The 21871-nt window shown below is 44.5% G+C and overlaps 5 non-coding genes across 5 annotated transcripts; all 5 read left to right on the forward strand.

Moving 5' to 3' along the window:
* The first annotated feature begins 3788 nt into the window (after positions 1-3788).
* Positions 3789-4088, forward strand: LOC146854368 (signal recognition particle RNA). The gene has a single exon (XR_014981688.1).
* Positions 4089-7495: 3407 nt separating this feature from the next.
* On the forward strand, positions 7496-7795 carry LOC146854369 (signal recognition particle RNA). The gene has a single exon (XR_014981715.1).
* Positions 7796-11209: 3414 nt separating this feature from the next.
* On the forward strand, positions 11210-11509 carry LOC146854370 (signal recognition particle RNA). Its single transcript, XR_014981718.1, has one exon.
* Positions 11510-14910: 3401 nt separating this feature from the next.
* Positions 14911-15210, forward strand: LOC146854371 (signal recognition particle RNA). The gene has a single exon (XR_014981758.1).
* Positions 15211-18617: 3407 nt separating this feature from the next.
* On the forward strand, positions 18618-18917 carry LOC146854372 (signal recognition particle RNA). The gene has a single exon (XR_014981716.1).
* The last annotated feature ends 2954 nt before the right edge of the window (positions 18918-21871 follow it).

Raw genomic sequence — 21871 nt, forward strand, 5'->3', positions numbered from 1 at the left:
ACTCCATGGCTCTGCTAATACTTTCAGGACCTCGCCCTGACTGGACAAAATGATATATTTTTTCTAAATGTGTATCCATTCCTGGTAACTTCGTTAAATATATTGCAGCTCGACTAATACGTAATGATGACAGCAGCATTTCGTCCCGTTTACCGGGCACAGGATCATATCTACAATCTACTAGAAGTTCCTTAAGCATGTCGGGAGTGGCTAGTTTGGGCGTACGTTGGTGTGCTAGTTCTCTAAGGGAAAATTTATTTCCTCGGGGTGGCGTAGAAAAAATGTCTGTCGTACCTCCTGTAGCACCGTCTGGGGTGCTGGACGTGAAAGGATTTGTTGAGGGTGAGACAGCAACCGTCGTTGCGGGAAAAGCTGTAGAAACAGATGTGCTTGTCGGAATGTGTGTCGAAGCGTGTTGTTGCGGAGGTACAGACGAATGCTCTTGGCGATGAGTATCATCGGCAAGCGGTCTATGTGTTGCGGTATTAGCATACTCGGGAGCTGCGTCATCTAAATAGCGGGAAAGGAAAACATCTTCTGCAGTTCTGGGATGCCCCTTGGGGTGTGCTTTTATCGGAAACAATGGAGGTGGCAAGTCTTTTGGTATTTCCGGAGTAGCCTTAGGTAACCCTTCGGCCAAAAGTGGATACATACCATTCATAAGAGCATTTCTTTGTCTATCTACTTGTTCTGATTTTACTCGGGTACCTTCCTCAATTAACAGATTTTCTCGGACTTTATTTGAATTCTCCTTACTCTTATCTTCCTGTCTGAGTGCTTTTTCTGTACGTCTATATGATTCTTTACGCCATAATTCAATGGCATCTTTCTGTGACTGTCTGGCTTTCTTTTTCCATAATTCTTCTTCTACTCTCATGATGCAATCTGCATCCCAGGTCCCCGCTGCGGGCCATCTCTGACTCTCTGGTAATTCTTTGGTGTAGTCCACCCATAAATCAAGAAATAATACGGCATCTAGGCCATGCTTATGATACATAAAGTACCCTGGAGTGTCCCTCGGTGGGATGGGAACAGCTTCTTCGAGTACACCTTTCCTAGTTTTGATTTGTCTTAGTTTCGAAAAGAGCGGCATTTTTTAGACCTTATTACTAGAACACACTTTCTAAAAACACAATAATGAACAGTCATTCACACCACAGTATATAGAACGTTTTTTTAAAACATTTAACACTTAACAGTTTTACGAACAATGATAACTAATAGGAAACTAGTTACTGACATTATATTGACACTAGATAATACTTATTTATATGCACAACATACTATATATACTGCTAAACAGTACAGATACACTGCTAAAACAGTGCAGACCGGATTTGTGTACCCAAACCCGTCTTGACCGGCACAGACTATGTGCACGTTAAATGCCTCCCCGGTAATGGTACTCACCGGGTAGCTCGGAACGGAAGGCCTCGGAACGGAACTTGAACTGGACCGGACTCGACTCGACTCGACTGGACTCGGAACTTTGGAACCTGGCGGGTCTCTGTATACCTCGGATCTTGCTCTCTCAGCTAGGCTCTGGTCGGGATACTTCGCACTTCTCACCGCCTCGTCTGGGTGTTGATCGCAGCCTCAGTCGTCCCCGTTTGGCCGGAAGGAGACACAGGAAATCCTGCAGATACGCGTTTTTGTTGTCCGTTCAGCTGTGGCAGGAGACCGGGCCTGCAACGCACCGCCGGCGCGTGAGATGAGAAAGTGTCCCTGTTCGGGCGCCAATTTATGTGGTAAATATTTCGTTACCGGTACTATTTTTTATGCGGTAAAATCTATCGAGAATAACTCAGTAAATATAAGAGGCAGAATCCGTGGTATTAGAGGTTTTAAAATGCTTTATTCCTGTACAAAGGAAGACAATTCGAATTGTGGGCCTTCTATTCCATCACCACGAAAGTTCAGGAAGGAAGGAACATATATTATTGACAGATAGGCAGTTTTATAGAAAACACATTACAGTAAAACAGATGCAAGAGGCGTAACAGCTGATAAAAGGTGCATACGTAGCTAATAGAGGGCGTAATTTAAGAAACGTCATAAAACATGATGTCATAAGTGGGTGGATCCATAAAAGAATCCTGCAATGTCAGCAGAAATGTTTGGCAAAGATGCGCGCGCAGCCGCATGACGTGTGATTGACGTGCAACTAGAGGGTGAAGGGGACTTGACATATAGCTCTACATGTGGAGACAGAAGTCTGGGGTTATGTCAACCTAATCCCAAATCATATCTAATATCCTATGTTTAAAGAACTGTGTTATCCAAAAAGAGAGGTCTCTTAGGATAGAATCTTATTCTATACTGACTATACTGACTGTTAGTGCGTGTACAAGCGTCTAAGTGTCTACACTAGATGCGAGGGGGTAGGAATATTCCATGGTAACGGGGCTATGAATTATTGGCATGAGGGCAGCGAGGCCTGGCCCTTTGCACGGGAGCTGGAAGAATGTTTACCTAAACTACTAGACAGGAATGCATCGGATGAGGAGCGAAGGAGATAATCTCGAAGGTGAAATACAGTTTTTGGCAGGCGACAGGCTGGATCAGGCTCCGTTAGCCGCGCAGGGAGTAAGACAAAGTTCATGGTCACAGATGCGGGCTCAGACTGGAGCTTTCAGAGGCAGAAGGCAGAAAAGGCTTGATGACAGAATTCGGGCCTACTCGCCTGAATCTGTAAAATGTGGAAAGTGAACCATATAAAGTCGGTGGCCTTTCATACTTAGGAATGGAATATCTGACCCATTCATGGCGGATCTGAAAGAGGACATGTTGACGGTGGACACACACATATTTGCGTCTTCAAAACTGGAATAGGAGGGAACATACATGTACTTATAGCATGCACATGGAGCCGTTGGGGTCTACGATAGGGGACATAACTGATCACAAAATTCATATTTCCTTAAGGGGACCCACTAGCTGGAAGGGGCAGGGAGGACCAAAATAGCTCATCGGTATAGAACACTGCATGAGCAGCTGATTTTGAGGTGGTAGAAGATAGAGTAATCCAACTGGACCTCAATAAACGGTTTCCTAATGTGCAATAGCCCCTGACCACCTCTGACGCAAAAGTGTAATCTCATACCTTTGCAGAATCAGGCATGCTTTCACCTGTTCAAGCTGAACTGACATTGGTCTTCTTGGCCAGCAGGAGTTCCTCTCTTGCAGCTGTTGAGGCTAGAGAACAGAATGACGTGTATTCATTCTTTATGGTAACTCTTCTAGCCCTCCCACTCCATACTACTTTAAAACTTCCGATGTTGCAGACGAGTTCCATCATTATGACCTATGATATTTTTCTCAATATTGTCTGGCTCGGCATAACAAGGGATGCCTACAGGACAGCCTAAATTGTGCCGGCAAGCTTCTACAGGGAGTCACTGGCAGATAAAGAGAAACTCAGCCCTAACCTGGCTCTTCTCTCTCACTCTCACTCTCCTTTCCCTTCTGTCCCTCTACCTGTCTCTCACTCTCTAAATACTAGTATTTATGTTGTATTCACTTCCCCGTCACAATCTTTCCGACCCTACTTCCTCTCTCCCTTCAATCAGTTCAACCCTCTTTTTTACTTTAGGAAACTCCACATCTTTTTTAAAGGCCCTTCCCATATTCACACTGCTTCTTGATAAGACATTTTTTTCCTTTCTTTGAAGGATAGTGAAATTGATTTTCTTGAAACATGGTTGGTAAACCATCAATTCATTCCACCTTACTTTATCATTATCCTTACTTATGGAATGCATTTCATCATTAGGACAGCTGCAGTGTTTACCGGGCAAGGTGGCGTGTGCCTGTTGTCCTAGTTACTTGGGAGGCAGAGGCTTGTGGATTGCTTGAGCTCAGGGGTTCTGGGCTGCACTCAGCTGTGTTGTTCAGGTGTCCATGCTGCATTGGGCAACAATATGGTGTTCTAGAGGGAGCTCTAGAATTTCAGGTTGTGTAACAAGAGGTGCACTGACCCAGGCTGGAAACAGAGCAGGCCAAAGCTTCCATGCCCATTGGTAGCAGGACAGCACCTGTGAGCAGTACGTGTAAAACAGCCTGAGCAAAATAGTGAGACCTAGCCTCTCTTTTTTGACTCAAATGTGAAAGTTTTGATTTTTACAAGGTGTAATAAATTATTTTCCCAAAACCAAATCTTTGTTTTCCTTTTGATATTTTTCCAGGAAATATGATGAACATTTGAACTGGGCCACGCATTTCAGCATAGCAGACAATTCTCCAGAATTGAGACATATTGCAACAACAAGCTAGCAGGCGGAGAGGACTGAAAACTCAGTGCAACCTAGAATAAATGGCTGTGTGATTTTCAGCAAGGATGACTCAAATGCATTCTTCCTTTTAGAGCACCTGTAGGATTAAACTGATCTGTCAAGTACAAAAGCATCCTTCATAGAGCAACTTAGAAATGCGCTTGCTGGCCCTTCTGCTGCATTTCTACGTCCAGCTCTAATTCATTTTTTGATTAGCCCTCATTCTTTTCATATGTGAATGAGAAGGAGAAATTACAGGGCCCTTCACTCTTTGAGCGAAACATGAAAAGACTGAGGGCTGTGCAACTCCCAAACGTTGGAGCCTCTGGCCTGTCGACTCTCGAACCTGCTCCTGCTCCAACCCGGCATCTCTTGTGGCCAGCAACCTCACAAACCCTGGAGGACCTGGCTACCTTTTGACTCTAAACCCCTGGGACTCCCATGAGTAGAGGCTCTACTCAAATCTACTTCTAATCCCTGGCAGCAGCCCGGAACCGCGAACCCTTCACACTCTGCACCCACCAAGCCTGGCCTGTGCCAGAGTGAACGAAGACCACAAGGACGACCCCACGGCGACTGTGATCCCGAGTCCGGCACCCAAGGACCTCCCTCGACACTCCTGAAGAAGCCTGCAGCCTCAGAATCAGGTGCCCCCCCAACCACGATCAACAGAGGGTAAGATTTCCCGACACCAAAAGGTACCCCTGCACCCGGCGCTCCGCGGCCCCCTGTGCCCAATCCCGGGGTACCTACCTATCCTCCAACTACCCAACTTACCTCTCGAAGTGGTGGTGGCACCTGAAGAATCTTCATCCCCGAGCTTGCAGTCTTTTTCTAAACCAGAGATTTCCCATTCAAATCAATTGAGCGCCCGAATGCTCAAAAGCACCCTGCACCCAGCCGTCCGAGTGGCCCTGGCAGTGCAACCTCTACATCTATCTACTTCCCCACTTGCCCTGGATAAGTGACCAGAAGCCTAGCTCCCACAGCCACGTGGCCTGCTAGTCAGCAGCCACCAACCAAGGCCCCCCTACCTCTCATAGGATAACATTGGGCCTAACTCTCACTGCACCCGGCCGCCCTTGTGCCGCTGAGGGTGAACCAACTGTACCTACCTGACCCTGGGAGACGCCTGAGTCTATGCCTAGAACCTTAACTCTTCCAGTCGAGTACTTACCTTTAAACCGATAACTCAATCTTCTCCATAGGTTAACATTGACTGGTTTTTCCTGAAATTTCTTCCAAGTGTGGACTTTTCAAAACTTAAAATATTCACCAAAAATCAGCCGAGTAACGAAAACGAAAATACTCACCTGCTATTAGGTGAGCTCCCAGTGCTGGATCTTGGTGCCCAGCACTGACTCTGAAAAATACTTACAACTGTACTTACCAGTAACCCAATTTTCTCCCGTAGGAAATCATTGACTGTTTTTCTGTGAAATTTCTTCTAAGTGTCAATTTCTGCAAACTTTAAATATTCTTTAAAAATCGTATTATTTCTGAAAACGTAATTACTTACCTGTTTTGGATAAAGGTCCCAGTACTGAGTCTAGGCACCCAGTACTGGATTACAAAAGTAACGAGAACATACTATACCTGCAACTTGAATTTTCTGCCATAGGGAATCTTAGACTGTTTTCTATGAAATATTTTCTGTCAACTTTTAAAATAGCAAAATATTGTCTAAAAATCATCACAGTAATTAAGTCGACTTTTATCACTTGATTCCAAGTACTGACCCAGGACTGAATCTAGGATCCAGTCCTGGAAATCCAAAAGTAATCCTAAAAGTAATCTGTTGCAAATAACTTGAAACTTCCATTGAGGTCAATGCATTATTGTGTTTAAAATTTTGTTGCCTATTGCAACCACTTGTAACTTTCTACAAAAGTCAATTGCATATTGCAAAAGTATTTATATAAAGCATCTCATTCTGAGAAAGTATATTTTAATACCTATTGTTGGTTCTAAAATAAAACAAGCATATATTTTTTGTAGATAAACCATTGGCCTAGAGTTCAGTTATTGAGTGTGTGAGACCATTTGCTGACTGAGTGTGTGCAACAAATGCTTTACACTGTCCTCTGATACTGCCTTACTGCTCGACCAAGCTACCACTTTAGAGAGTAAGGTTATATCTAACTTTAGCCTCTGCCAAACCTCTGGGGACTGTGGACTCTGTACACCCTGTACCTATTTGGGAACAGTATATACAGAGCCACTTTCTCACACTGCAGTTCTCCAATATAGGTCTGTCAAGATCATTACTCAATCTACCTTGATTTGGCACAGTATAAAATAGGTCAAGAAGTCTCCTATGAAAAGATATGCAAATCTGTTCGAATCACTTTCCCTAGTCAGGGGACCCACTAGCTGGAAGGGGCAGGGAGGACCAAAATAGCTCATCGGTATAGAACACTGCATGAGCAGCTGATTTTGAGGTGGTAGAAGATAGAGTAATCCAACTGGACCTCAATAAACGGTTTCCTAATGTGCAATAGCCCCTGATCACCTCTGACGCAAAAGTGTAATCTCATACCTTTGCAGAATCAGGCATGCTTTCACCTGTTCAAGCTGAACTGACATTGGTCTTCTTGGCCAGCAGGAGTTCCTCTCTTGCAGCTGTTGAGGCTAGAGAACAGAATGACGTGTATTCATTCTTTATGGTAACTCTTCTAGCCCTCCCACTCTATACTACTTTAAAACTTCCGATGTTGCAGACGAATTCCATCATTGTGACCCATGCCATTTTTCTCAATATTGGCTGGCTCGGCATAACAAGGGATGCCTACAGGACAGCCTAAATTGTGCCGGCAAGCTTCTACAGGGAGTCACTGGCAGATAAAGAGAAACTCAGCCCTAACCTGGCTCTTCTCTCTTACTCTCACTCTCCTTTCCCTTCTGTCCCTCTACCTGTCTCTCACTCTCTAAATACTAGTATTTATGTTGTATTCACTTCCCCGTCACAATCTTTCCGACCCTACTTCCTCTCTCCCTTCAATCAGTTCAACCCTTTTTTTTACTTTAGGAAACTCCACATCTTTTTTAAAGGCCCTTCCCATATTCACAGTGCTTCTTGATAAGACATTTTTTTCCTTTCTTTGAAGGATAGTGAAATTGATTTTCTTGAAACATGGTTGGTAAACCATCAATTCATTCCACCTTACTTTATCATTATCCTTACTTATGGAATGCATTTCATCATTAGGACAGCTGCAGTGTTTACCGGGCAAGGTGGCGTGTGCCTGTTGTCCTAGTTACTTGGGAGGCAGAGGCTTGTGGATTGCTTGAGCTCAGGGGTCCTGGGCTGCACTCAGCTGTGTTGTTCAGGTGTCCATGCTGCATTGGGCAACAATATGGTGTTCTAGAGGGAGCTCTAGAATTTCAGGTTGTGTAACGAGAGGTGCACCGACCCAGGCTGGAAACAGAGCAGGCCAAAGCTTCCATGCCCATTGGTAGCAGGACAGCACCTGTGAGCAGTACGTGTAAAACAGCCTGAGCAAAATAGTGAGACCTAGCCTCTCTTTTTTGACTCAAATGTGAAAGTTTTGATTTTTACAAGGTGTAATAAATTATTTTCCCAAAACCAAATCTTTGTTTTCCTTTTGATATTTTTCCAGGAAATATGATGAACATTTGAACTGGGCCACGCATTTCAGCATAGCAGACAATTCTCCAGAATTGAGACATATTGCAACAACAAGCTAGCAGGCGGAGAGGACTGAAAACTCAGTGCAACCTAGAATAAATGGCTGTGTGATTTTCAGCAAGGATGACTCAAATGCATTCTTCCTTTTAGAGCACCTGTAGGATTAAACTGATCTGTCAAGTACAAAAGCATCCTTCATAGAGCAACTTAGAAATGCGCTTGCTGGCCCTTCTCCTGCATTTCTACGTCCAGCTCTAATTCATTTTTTGATTAGCCCTCATTCTTTTCATATGTGAATGAGAAGGAGAAATTACAGGGCCCTTCACTCTTTGAGCGAAACATGAAAAGACTGAGGGCTGTGCAACTCCCAAACGTTGGAGCCTCTGGCCTGTCGACCCTCGAACCTGCTCCTGCTCCAACCCGGCATCTCTTGTGGCCAGCAACCTCACAAACCCTGGAGGACCTGGCTACCTTTTGACTCTAAACCCCTGGGACTCCCATGAGTAGAGGCTCTACTCAAATCTACTTCTAATCCCTGGCAGCAGCCCGGAACCGCGAACCCTTCACACTCTGCACCCACCAAGCCTGGCCTGTGCCAGAGTGAACAAAGACCACAAGGACGACCCCACGGCGACTGTGACCCCGAGTCCGGCACGCAAGGACCTCCCTCGACACTCCTGAAGAAGCCTGCAGCCTCAGAATCAGGTGCCCCCCCAACCGCGATCAACAGAGGGTAAGATTTCCCGACACCAAAAGGTACTCCTGCACCCGGCGCTCCGCGGCCCCCTGTGCCCAATCCCGGGGTACCTACCTATCCTCCAACTACCCAACTTACCTCTCGAAGTGGTGGTGGCACCTGAAGAATCTTCGTCCCCGAGCTTGCAGTCTTTTTCTAAACCAGAGATTTCCCATTCAAATCAATTGAGCGCCCGAATGCTCAAAAGCACCCTGCACCCAGCCGTCCGAGTGGCCCTGGCAGTGCAACCTCTACATCTATCTACTTCCCCACTTGCCCTGGATAAGTGACCAGAAGCCCAGCTCCCACAGCCACGTGGCCTGCTAGTCAGCAGCCACCAACCAAGGCCCCCCTACCTCTCATAGGATAACATTGGGCCTAACTCTCTCTGCACCCGGCCGCCCTTGTGCCGCTGAGGGTGAACCAACTGTACCTACCTGACCCTGGGAGACGCCTGAGTCTATGCCCAGAACCTTAACTCTGCCAGTCGAGTACTTACCTTTAAACCGATAACTCAATCTTCTCCATAGGGTAACATTGACTGGTTTTTCCTGAAATTTCTTCCAAGTGTGGACTTTTCAAAACTTAAAATATTCACCAAAAATCAGCCGAGTAACGAAAACGAAAATACTCACCTGCTATTAGGTGAGCTCCCAGTGCTGGATCTTGGTGCCCAGCACTGACTCTGAAAAATACTTACAACTGTACTTACCAGTAACCCAATTTTCTCCCGTAGGAAATCATTGACTGTTTTTCTGTGAAATTTCTTCTAAGTGTCAATTTCTGCAAACTTTAAATATTAAATATTCTTTAAAAATCGTATTATTTCTGAAAACGTAATTACTTACCTGTTTTGGATAAAGGTCCCAGTACTGAGTCTAGGCACCCAGTACTGGATTACAAAAGTAACGAGAACATACTATACCTGCAACTTGAATTTTCTGCCATAGGGAATCTTAGACTGTTTTCTATGAAATATTTTCCGTCAACTTTTAAAATAGCAAAATATTGTCTAAAAATCATCACAGTAATTAAGTCGACTTTTATCACTTGATTCCAAGTACTGACCCAGGACTGAATCTAGGATCCAGTCCTGGAAATCCAAAAGTAATCCTAAAAGTAATCTGTTGCAAATAACTTGAAACTTCCATTGAGGTCAATGCATTATTGTGTTTAAAATTTTGTTGCCTATTGCAACCACTTGTAACTTTCTACAAAAGTCAATTGCATATTGCAAAAGTATTTATATAAAGCATCTCATTCTGAGAAAGTATATTTTAATACCTATTGTTGGTTCTAAAATAAAACAAGCATATATTTTTTGTAGATAAACCATTGGCCTAGAGTTCAGTTATTGAGTGTGTGAGACCATTTGCTGACTGAGTGTGTGCAACAAATGCTTTACACTGTCCTCTGATACTGCCTTACTGCTCGACCAAGCTACCACTTTAGAGAGTAAGGTTATATCTAACTTTAGCCTCTGCCAAACCTCTGGGGACTGTAGACTCTGTACACCCTGTACCTATTTGGGAACAGTATATACAGAGCCACTTTCTCACACTGCAGTTCTCCAATATAGGTCTGTCAAGATCATTACTCAATCTACCTTGATTTGGCACAGTATAAAATAAGTCAAGAAGTCTCCTATGAAAAGATATGCAAATCTGTTCGAATCACTTTCCCTAGTCAGAGGACCCACTAGCTGGAAGGGGCAGGGAGGACGAAAATAGCTCATCGGTATAGAACACTGCATGAGCAGCTGATTTTGAGGTGGTAGAAGATAGAGTAATCCAACTGGACCTCAATAAACGGTTTCCTAATGTGCAATAGCCCCTGACCACCTCTGACGCAAAAGTGTAATCTCATACCTTTGCAGAATCAGGCATGCTTTCACCTGTTCAAGCTGAACTGACATTGGTCTTCTTGGCCAGCAGGAGTTCCTCTCTTGCAGCTGTTGAGGCTAGAGAACAGAATGACGTGTATTCATTCTTTATGGTAACTCTTCTAGCCCTCCCACTCTATACTACTTTAAAACTTCCGATGTTGCAGACGAGTTCCATCATTGTGACCCATGCTATTTTTCTCAATATTGGCTGGCTCGGCATAACAAGGGATGCCTACAGGACAGCCTAAATTGTGCCGGCAAGCTTCTACAGGGAGTCACTGGCAGATAAAGAGAAACTCAGCCCTAACCTGGCTCTTCTCTCTCACTCTCACTCTCCTTTCCCTTCTGTCCCTCTACCTGTCTCTCACTCTCTAAATACTAGTATTTATGTTGTATTCACTTCCCCGTCACAATCTTTCCGACCCTACTTCCTCTCTCCCTTCAATCAGTTCAACCCTTTTTTTTACTTTAGGAAACTCCACATCTTTTTTAAAGGCCCTTCCCATATTCACAGTGCTTCTTGATAAGACATTTTTTTCCTTTCTTTGAAGGATAGTGAAATTGATTTTCTTGAAACATGGTTGGTAAACCATCAATTCATTCCACCTTACTTTATCATTATCCTTACTTATGGAATGCATTTCATCATTAGGACAGCTGCAGTGTTTACCGGGCAAGGTGGCGTGTGCCTGTTGTCCTAGTTACTGGGGAGGCTGAGGCTTGTGGATTGCTTGAGCTCAGGGGTTCTGGGCTGCACTCAGCTGTGTTGTTCAGGTGTCCATGCTGCATTGGGCAACAATATGGTGTTCTAGAGGGAGCTCTAGAATTTCAGGTTGTGTAACAAGAGGTGCACTGACCCAGGCTGGAAACAGAGCAGGCCAAAGCTTCTATGCCCATTGGTAGCAGGACAGCACCTGTGAGCAGTACGTGTAAAACAGCCTGAGCAAAATAGTGAGACCTAGCCTCTCTTTTTTGACTCAAATGTGAAAGTTTTGATTTTTACAAGGTGTAATAAATTATTTTCCCAAAACCAAATCTTTGTTTTCCTTTTGATATTTTTCCAGGAAATATGATGAACATTTGAACTGGGCCACGCATTTCAGCATAGCAGACAATTCTCCAGAATTGAGACATATTGCAACAACAAGCTAGCAGGCGGAGAGGACTGAAAACTCAGTGCAACCTAGAATAAATGGCTGTGTGATTTTCAGCAAGGATGACTCAAATGCATTCTTCCTTTTAGAGCACCTGTAGGATTAAACTGATCTGTCAAGTACAAAAGCATCCTTCATAGAGCAACTTAGAAATGCGCTTGCTGGCCCTTCTCCTGCATTTCTACGTCCAGCTCTAATTCATTTTTTGATTAGCCCTCATTCTTTTCATATGTGAATGAGAAGGAGAAATTACAGAGCCCTTCACTCTTTGAGCGAAACATGAAAAGACTGAGGGCTGTGCAACTCCCAAACGTTGGAGCCTCTGGCCTGTCGACCCTCGAACCTGCTCCTGCTCCAACCCGGCATCTCTTGTGGCCAGCAACCTCACAAACCCTGGAGGACCTGGCTACCTTTTGACTCTAAACCCCTGGGACTCCCATGAGTAGAGGCTCTACTCAAATCTACTTCTAATCCCTGGCAGCAGCCCGGAACCGCGAACCCTTCACACTCTGCACCCACCAAGCCTGGCCTGTGCCAGAGTGAACAAAGACCACAAGGACGACCCCACGGCGACTGTGACCCCGAGTCCGGCACCCAAGGACCCCCCTCGACACCCCTGAAGAAGCCTGCAGCCTCAGAACCAGGTGCCCCCCCAACCGCGATCAACAGAGGGTAAGATTTCCCGACACCAAAAGGTACCCCTGCACCCGGCGCTCCGCGGCCCCCTGTGCCCAATCCCGGGGTACCTACCTATCCTCCAACTACCCAACTTACCTCTCGAAGTGGTGGTGGCACCTGAAGAATCTTCGTCCCCGAGCTTGCAGTCTTTTTCTAAACCAGAGATTTCCCATTCAAATCAATTGAGCGCCCGAATGCTCAAAAGCACCCTGCACCCAGCCGTCCGAGTGGCCCTGGCAGTGCAACCTCTACATCTATCTACTTCCCCACTTGCCCTGGATAAGTGACCAGGAGCCCAGCTCCCACAGCCACGTGGCCTGCTAGTCAGCAGCCACCAACCAAGGCCCCCCTACCTCTCATAGGATAACATTGGGCCTAACTCTCTCTGCACCCGGCCGCCCTTGTGCCGCTGAGGGTGAACCAACTGTACCTACCTGACCCTGGGAGACGCCTGAGTCTATGCCCAGAACCTTAACTCTGCCAGTCGAGTACTTACCTTTAAACCGATAACTCAATCTTCTCCATAGGGTAACATTGACTGGTTTTTCCTGAAATTTCTTCCAAGTGTGGACTTTTCAAAACTTAAAATATTCACCAAAAATCAGCCGAGTAACGAAAACGAAAATACTCACCTGCTATTAGGTGAGCTCCCCGTGCTGGATCTTGGTGCCCAGCACTGACTCTGAAAAATACTTACAACTGTACTTACCAGTAACCCAATTTTCTCCCATAGGAAATCATTGACTGTTTTTCTGTGAAATTTCTTCTAAGTGTCAATTTCTGCAAACTTTAAATATTCTTTAAAAATCGTATAATTTCTGAAAACGTAATTACTTACCTGTTTTGGATAAACGTCCCAGTACTGAGTCTTGGCACCCAGTACTGGATTACAAAAGTAACAAGAACATACTATACCTGCAACTTGAATTTTCTGCCATAGGGAATCTTAGACTGTTTTCTATGAAATATTTTCTGTCAACTTTTAAAATAGCAAAATATTGTCTAAAAATCATCACAGTAATTAAGTCGACTTTTATCACTTGATTCCAAGTACTGACCCAGGACTGAATCTAGGATCCAGTCCTGGAAATCCAAAAGTAATCCTAAAAGTAATCTGTTGCAAATAACTTGAAACTTCCATTGAGCTCAAAGCATTATTGTGTTTAAAATGTTGTTGCCTATTGCAACCACTTGTAACTTTCTACAAAAGTCAATTGCATATTGCAAAAGTATTTATATAAAGCATCTCATTCTGAGAAAGTATATTTTATTACCTATTGTTGGTTCTAAAATAAAACAAGCATATATTTTTTGTAGATAAACCATTGGCCTAGAGTTCAGTTATTGAGTGTGTGAGACCATTTGCTGACTGAGTGTGTGCAACAAATGCTTTACACTGTCCTCTGATACTGCCTTACTGCTCGACCAAGCTACCACTTTAGAGAGTAAGGTTATATCTAACTTTAGCCTCTGCCAAACCTCTGGGAACTGTGGACTCTGTACACCCTGTACCTATTTGGGAACAGTATATACAGAGCCACTTTCTCACACTGCAGTTCTCCAATATAGGTCTGTCAAGATCATTACTCAATCTACCTTGATTTGGCACAGTATAAAATAGGTCAAGAAGTCTCCTATGAAAAGATATGCAAATCTGTTTGAATCACTTTCCCTAGTCAGGGGACCCACTAGCTGGAAAGGGCAGGGAGGACGAAAATAGCTCATCGGTATAGAACACTGCATGAGCAGCTGATTTTGAGGTGGTAGAAGATAGAGTAATCCAACTGGACCTCAATAAACGGTTTCCTAATGTGCAATAGCCCCTGACCACCTCTGATGCAAAAGTGTAATCTCATACCTTTGCAGAATAAGACATGCTTTCACCTGTTCAAGCTGAACTGACATTGGTCTTCTTGGCCAGCAGGAGTTCCTCTCTTGCAGCTGTTGAGGCTAGAGAACAGAATGACGTGTATTCATTCTTTATGGTAACTCTTCTAGCCCTCCCACTCCATACTACTTTAAAACTTCCGATGTTGCAGACGAGTTCCATCATTGTGACCCATGCTATTTTTCTCAATATTGGCTGGCTCGGCATAACAAGGGAAGCCTACAGGACAGCCTAAATTGTGCCGGCAAGCTTCTACAGGGAGCCACTGGCAGATAAAGAGAAACTCAGCCCTAACCTGGCTCTTCTCTCTCACTCTCCTTTCCCTTCTGTCCCTCTACCTGTCTCTCACTCTCTAAATACTAGTATTTATGTTGTATTCACTTCCCCGTCACAATCTTTCCGACCCTACTTCCTCTCTCCCTTCAATCAGTTCAACCCTCTTTTTTACTTTAGGAAACTCCACCTCTTTTTTAAAGGCCCTTCCCATATTCACACTGCTTCTTGATAAGACATTTTTTTCCTTTCTTTGAAGGATAGTGAAATTGATTTTCTTGAAACATGGTTGGTAAACCATCAATTCATTCCACCTTACTTTATCATTATCCTTACTTATGGAATGCATTTCATCATTAGGACAGCTGCAGTGTTTGCCGGGCAAGGTGGCGTGTGCCTGTTGTCCTAGTTACTTGGGAGGCAGAGGCTTGTGGATTGCTTGAGCTCAGGGGTTCTGGGCTGCACTCAGCTGTGTTGATCAGGTGTCCATGGAGCATTGGGCATCAATATGGTGTTCTAGAGGGAGCTCTAGAATTTCAGGTTGTGTAGCAAGAGGTGCACCGACCCAGGCTGGAAACAGAGCAGGCCAAAGCTTCCATGCCCATTAGTAGCAGGACAGCACCTGTGAGCAGTACGTGTTAAACAGCCTGAGCAAAATAGTGAGACCTAGCCTCTCTTTTTTGACTCAAATGTGAAAGTTTTGATTTTTACAAGGTGTAATAAATTATTTTCCCAAAACCAAATCTTTGTTTTCCTTTTGATATTTTTCCAGGAAATATGATGAACATTTGAACTGGGCCACGCATTTCAGCATAGCAGACAATTCTCCAGAATTGAGACATATTGCAACAACAAGCTAGCAGGCGGAGAGGACTGAAAACTCAGTGCAACCTAGAATAAATGGCTGTGTGATTTTCAGCAAGGATGACTCAAATGCATTCTTCCTTTTAGAGCACCTGTAGGATTAAACTGATCTGTCAAGTACAAAAGCATCCTTCATAGAGCAACTTAGAAATGCGCTTGCTGGCCCTTCTGCTGCATTTCTACGTCCAGCTCTAATTCATTTTTTGATTAGCCCTCATTCTTTTCATATGTGAATGAGAAGGAGAAATTACAGGGCCCTTCACTCTTTGAGCGAAACATGAAAAGACTGAGGGCTGTGCAACTCCCAAACGTTGGAGCCTCTGGCCTGTCGACCCTCGAACCTGCTCCTGCTCCAACCCGGCATCTCTTGTGGCCAGCAACCTCACAAACCCTGGAGGACCTGGCTACCTTTTGACTCTAAACCCCTGGGACTCCCATGAGTAGAGGCTCTACTCAAATCTACTTCTAATCCCTGGCAGCAGCCCGGAACCGCAAACCCTTCACACTCTGCACCCACCAAGCCTGGCCTGTGCCAGAGTGAACGAAGACCACAAGGACGACCCCACGGCGACTGTGATCCCGAGTCCGGCACCCAAGGACCTCCCTCGACACTCCTGAAGAAGCCTGCAGCCTCAGAATCAGGTGCCCCCCCAACCACGATCAACAGAGGGTAAGATTTCCCGACACCAAAAGGTACCCCTGCACCCGGCGCTCCGCGGCCCCCTGTGCCCAATCCCGGGGTACCTACCTATCCTCCAACTACCCAACTTACCTCTCGAAGTGGTGGTGGCACCTGAAGAATCTTCATCCCCGAGCTTGCAGTCTTTTTCTAAACCAGAGATTTCCCATTCAAATCAATTGAGCGCCCGAATGCTCAAAAGCACCCTGCACCCAGCCGTCCGAGTGGCCCTGGCAGTGCAACCTCTACATCTATCTACTTCCCCACTTGCCCTGGATAAGTGACCAGAAGCCTAGCTCCCACAGCCACGTGGCCTGCTAGTCAGCAGCCACCAACCAAGGCCCCCCTACCTCTCATAGGATAACATTGGGCCTAACTCTCACTGCACCCGGCCGCCCTTGTGCCGCTGAGGGTGAACCAACTGTACCTACCTGACCCTGGGAGACGCCTGAGTCTATGCCTAGAACCTTAACTCTTCCAGTCGAGTACTTACCTTTAAACCGATAACTCAATCTTCTCCATAGGTTAACATTGACTGGTTTTTCCTGAAATTTCTTCCAAGTGTGGACTTTTCAAAACTTAAAATATTCACCAAAAATCAGCCGAGTAACGAAAACGAAAATACTCACCTGCTATTAGGTGAGCTCCCAGTGCTGGATCTTGGTGCCCAGCACTGACTCTGAAAAATACTTACAACTGTACTTACCAGTAACCCAATTTTCTCCCGTAGGAAATCATTGACTGTTTTTCTGTGAAATTTCTTCTAAGTGTCAATTTCTGCAAACTTTAAATATTCTTTAAAAATCGTATTATTTCTGAAAACGTAATTACTTACCTGTTTTGGATAAAGGTCCCAGTACTGAGTCTAGGCACCCAGTACTGGATTACAAAAGTAACGAGAACATACTATACCTGCAACTTGAATTTTCTGCCATAGGGAATCTTAGACTGTTTTCTATGAAATATTTTCTGTCAACTTTTAAAATAGCAAAATATTGTCTAAAAATCATCACAGTAATTAAGTCGACTTTTATCACTTGATTCCAAGTACTGACCCAGGACTGAATCTAGGATCCAGTCCTGGAAATCCAAAAGTAATCCTAAAAGTAATCTGTTGCAAATAACTTGAAACTTCCATTGAGGTCAATGCATTATTGTGTTTAAAATTTTGTTGCCTATTGCAACCACTTGTAACTTTCTACAAAAGTCAATTGCATATTGCAAAAGTATTTATATAAAGCATCTCATTCTGAGAAAGTATATTTTAATACCTATTGTTGGTTCTAAAATAAAACAAGCATATATTTTTTGTAGATAAACCATTGGCCTAGAGTTCAGTTATTGAGTGTGTGAGACCATTTGCTGACTGAGTGTGTGCAACAAATGCTTTACACTGTCCTCTGATACTGCCTTACTGCTCGACCAAGCTACCACTTTAGAGAGTAAGGTTATATCTAACTTTAGCCTCTGCCAAACCTCTGGGGACTGTGGACTCTGTACACCCTGTACCTATTTGGGAACAGTATATACAGAGCCACTTTCTCACACTGCAGTTCTCCAATATAGGTCTGTCAAGATCATTACTCAATCTACCTTGATTTGGCACAGTATAAAATAGGTCAAGAAGTCTCCTATGAAAAGATATGCAAATCTGTTCGAATCACTTTCCCTAGTCAGGGGACCCACTAGCTGGAAGGGGCAGGGAGGACCAAAATAGCTCATCGGTATAGAACACTGCATGAGCAGCTGATTTTGAGGTGGTAGAAGATAGAGTAATCCAACTGGACCTCAATAAACGGTTTCCTAATGTGCAATAGCCCCTGATCACCTCTGACGCAAAAGTGTAATCTCATACCTTTGCAGAATCAGGCATGCTTTCACCTGTTCAAGCTGAACTGACATTGGTCTTCTTGGCCAGCAGGAGTTCCTCTCTTGCAGCTGTTGAGGCTAGAGAACAGAATGACGTGTATTCATTCTTTATGGTAACTCTTCTAGCCCTCCCACTCTATACTACTTTAAAACTTCCGATGTTGCAGACGAATTCCATCATTGTGACCCATGCCATTTTTCTCAATATTGGCTGGCTCGGCATAACAAGGGATGCCTACAGGACAGCCTAAATTGTGCCGGCAAGCTTCTACAGGGAGTCACTGGCAGATAAAGAGAAACTCAGCCCTAACCTGGCTCTTCTCTCTTACTCTCACTCTCCTTTCCCTTCTGTCCCTCTACCTGTCTCTCACTCTCTAAATACTAGTATTTATGTTGTATTCACTTCCCCGTCACAATCTTTCCGACCCTACTTCCTCTCTCCCTTCAATCAGTTCAACCCTTTTTTTTACTTTAGGAAACTCCACATCTTTTTTAAAGGCCCTTCCCATATTCACAGTGCTTCTTGATAAGACATTTTTTTCCTTTCTTTGAAGGATAGTGAAATTGATTTTCTTGAAACATGGTTGGTAAACCATCAATTCATTCCACCTTACTTTATCATTATCCTTACTTATGGAATGCATTTCATCATTAGGACAGCTGCAGTGTTTACCGGGCAAGGTGGCGTGTGCCTGTTGTCCTAGTTACTTGGGAGGCAGAGGCTTGTGGATTGCTTGAGCTCAGGGGTCCTGGGCTGCACTCAGCTGTGTTGTTCAGGTGTCCATGCTGCATTGGGCAACAATATGGTGTTCTAGAGGGAGCTCTAGAATTTCAGGTTGTGTAACGAGAGGTGCACCGACCCAGGCTGGAAACAGAGCAGGCCAAAGCTTCCATGCCCATTGGTAGCAGGACAGCACCTGTGAGCAGTACGTGTAAAACAGCCTGAGCAAAATAGTGAGACCTAGCCTCTCTTTTTTGACTCAAATGTGAAAGTTTTGATTTTTACAAGGTGTAATAAATTATTTTCCCAAAACCAAATCTTTGTTTTCCTTTTGATATTTTTCCAGGAAATATGATGAACATTTGAACTGGGCCACGCATTTCAGCATAGCAGACAATTCTCCAGAATTGAGACATATTGCAACAACAAGCTAGCAGGCGGAGAGGACTGAAAACTCAGTGCAACCTAGAATAAATGGCTGTGTGATTTTCAGCAAGGATGACTCAAATGCATTCTTCCTTTTAGAGCACCTGTAGGATTAAACTGATCTGTCAAGTACAAAAGCATCCTTCATAGAGCAACTTAGAAATGCGCTTGCTGGCCCTTCTCCTGCATTTCTACGTCCAGCTCTAATTCATTTTTTGATTAGCCCTCATTCTTTTCATATGTGAATGAGAAGGAGAAATTACAGGGCCCTTCACTCTTTGAGCGAAACATGAAAAGACTGAGGGCTGTGCAACTCCCAAACGTTGGAGCCTCTGGCCTGTCGACCCTCGAACCTGCTCCTGCTCCAACCCGGCATCTCTTGTGGCCAGCAACCTCACAAACCCTGGAGGACCTGGCTACCTTTTGACTCTAAACCCCTGGGACTCCCATGAGTAGAGGCTCTACTCAAATCTACTTCTAATCCCTGGCAGCAGCCCGGAACCGCGAACCCTTCACACTCTGCACCCACCAAGCCTGGCCTGTGCCAGAGTGAACAAAGACCACAAGGACGACCCCACGGCGACTGTGACCCCGAGTCCGGCACGCAAGGACCTCCCTCGACACTCCTGAAGAAGCCTGCAGCCTCAGAATCAGGTGCCCCCCCAACCGCGATCAACAGAGGGTAAGATTTCCCGACACCAAAAGGTACTCCTGCACCCGGCGCTCCGCGGCCCCCTGTGCCCAATCCCGGGGTACCTACCTATCCTCCAACTACCCAACTTACCTCTCGAAGTGGTGGTGGCACCTGAAGAATCTTCGTCCCCGAGCTTGCAGTCTTTTTCTAAACCAGAGATTTCCCATTCAAATCAATTGAGCGCCCGAATGCTCAAAAGCACCCTGCACCCAGCCGTCCGAGTGGCCCTGGCAGTGCAACCTCTACATCTATCTACTTCCCCACTTGCCCTGGATAAGTGACCAGAAGCCCAGCTCCCACAGCCACGTGGCCTGCTAGTCAGCAGCCACCAACCAAGGCCCCCCTACCTCTCATAGGATAACATTGGGCCTAACTCTCTCTGCACCCGGCCGCCCTTGTGCCGCTGAGGGTGAACCAACTGTACCTACCTGACCCTGGGAGACGCCTGAGTCTATGCCCAGAACCTTAACTCTGCCAGTCGAGTACTTACCTTTAAACCGATAACTCAATCTTCTCCATAGGGTAACATTGACTGGTTTTTCCTGAAATTTCTTCCAAGTGTGGACTTTTCAAAACTTAAAATATTCACCAAAAATCAGCCGAGTAACGAAAACGAAAATACTCACCTGCTATTAGGTGAGCTCCCAGTGCTGGATCTTGGTGCCCAGCACTGACTCTGAAAAATACTTACAACTGTACTTACCAGTAACCCAATTTTCTCCCGTAGGAAATCATTGACTGTTTTTCTGTGAAATTTCTTCTAAGTGTCAATTTCTGCAAACTTTAAATATTAAATATTCTTTAAAAATCGTATTATTTCTGAAAACGTAATTACTTACCTGTTTTGGATAAAGGTCCCAGTACTGAGTCTAGGCACCCAGTACTGGATTACAAAAGTAACGAGAACATACTATACCTGCAACTTGAATTTTCTGCCATAGGGAATCTTAGACTGTTTTCTATGAAATATTTTCCGTCAACTTTTAAAATAGCAAAATATTGTCTAAAAATCATCACAGTAATTAAGTCGACTTTTATCACTTGATTCCAAGTACTGACCCAGGACTGAATCTAGGATCCAGTCCTGGAAATCCAAAAGTAATCCTAAAAGTAATCTGTTGCAAATAACTTGAAACTTCCATTGAGGTCAATGCATTATTGTGTTTAAAATTTTGTTGCCTATTGCAACCACTTGTAACTTTCTACAAAAGTCAATTGCATATTGCAAAAGTATTTATATAAAGCATCTCATTCTGAGAAAGTATATTTTAATACCTATTGTTGGTTCTAAAATAAAACAAGCATATATTTTTTGTAGATAAACCATTGGCCTAGAGTTCAGTTATTGAGTGTGTGAGACCATTTGCTGACTGAGTGTGTGCAACAAATGCTTTACACTGTCCTCTGATACTGCCTTACTGCTCGACCAAGCTACCACTTTAGAGAGTAAGGTTATATCTAACTTTAGCCTCTGCCAAACCTCTGGGGACTGTAGACTCTGTACACCCTGTACCTATTTGGGAACAGTATATACAGAGCCACTTTCTCACACTGCAGTTCTCCAATATAGGTCTGTCAAGATCATTACTCAATCTACCTTGATTTGGCACAGTATAAAATAAGTCAAGAAGTCTCCTATGAAAAGATATGCAAATCTGTTCGAATCACTTTCCCTAGTCAGAGGACCCACTAGCTGGAAGGGGCAGGGAGGACGAAAATAGCTCATCGGTATAGAACACTGCATGAGCAGCTGATTTTGAGGTGGTAGAAGATAGAGTAATCCAACTGGACCTCAATAAACGGTTTCCTAATGTGCAATAGCCCCTGACCACCTCTGACGCAAAAGTGTAATCTCATACCTTTGCAGAATCAGGCATGCTTTCACCTGTTCAAGCTGAACTGACATTGGTCTTCTTGGCCAGCAGGAGTTCCTCTCTTGCAGCTGTTGAGGCTAGAGAACAGAATGACGTGTATTCATTCTTTATGGTAACTCTTCTAGCCCTCCCACTCTATACTACTTTAAAACTTCCGATGTTGCAGACGAGTTCCATCATTGTGACCCATGCTATTTTTCTCAATATTGG

Source organism: Triturus cristatus, chromosome 4_1, assembly GCF_964204655.1.
Source record: "Triturus cristatus chromosome 4_1, aTriCri1.1, whole genome shotgun sequence".
Lineage (NCBI taxonomy): Eukaryota > Metazoa > Chordata > Amphibia > Caudata > Salamandridae > Triturus > Triturus cristatus.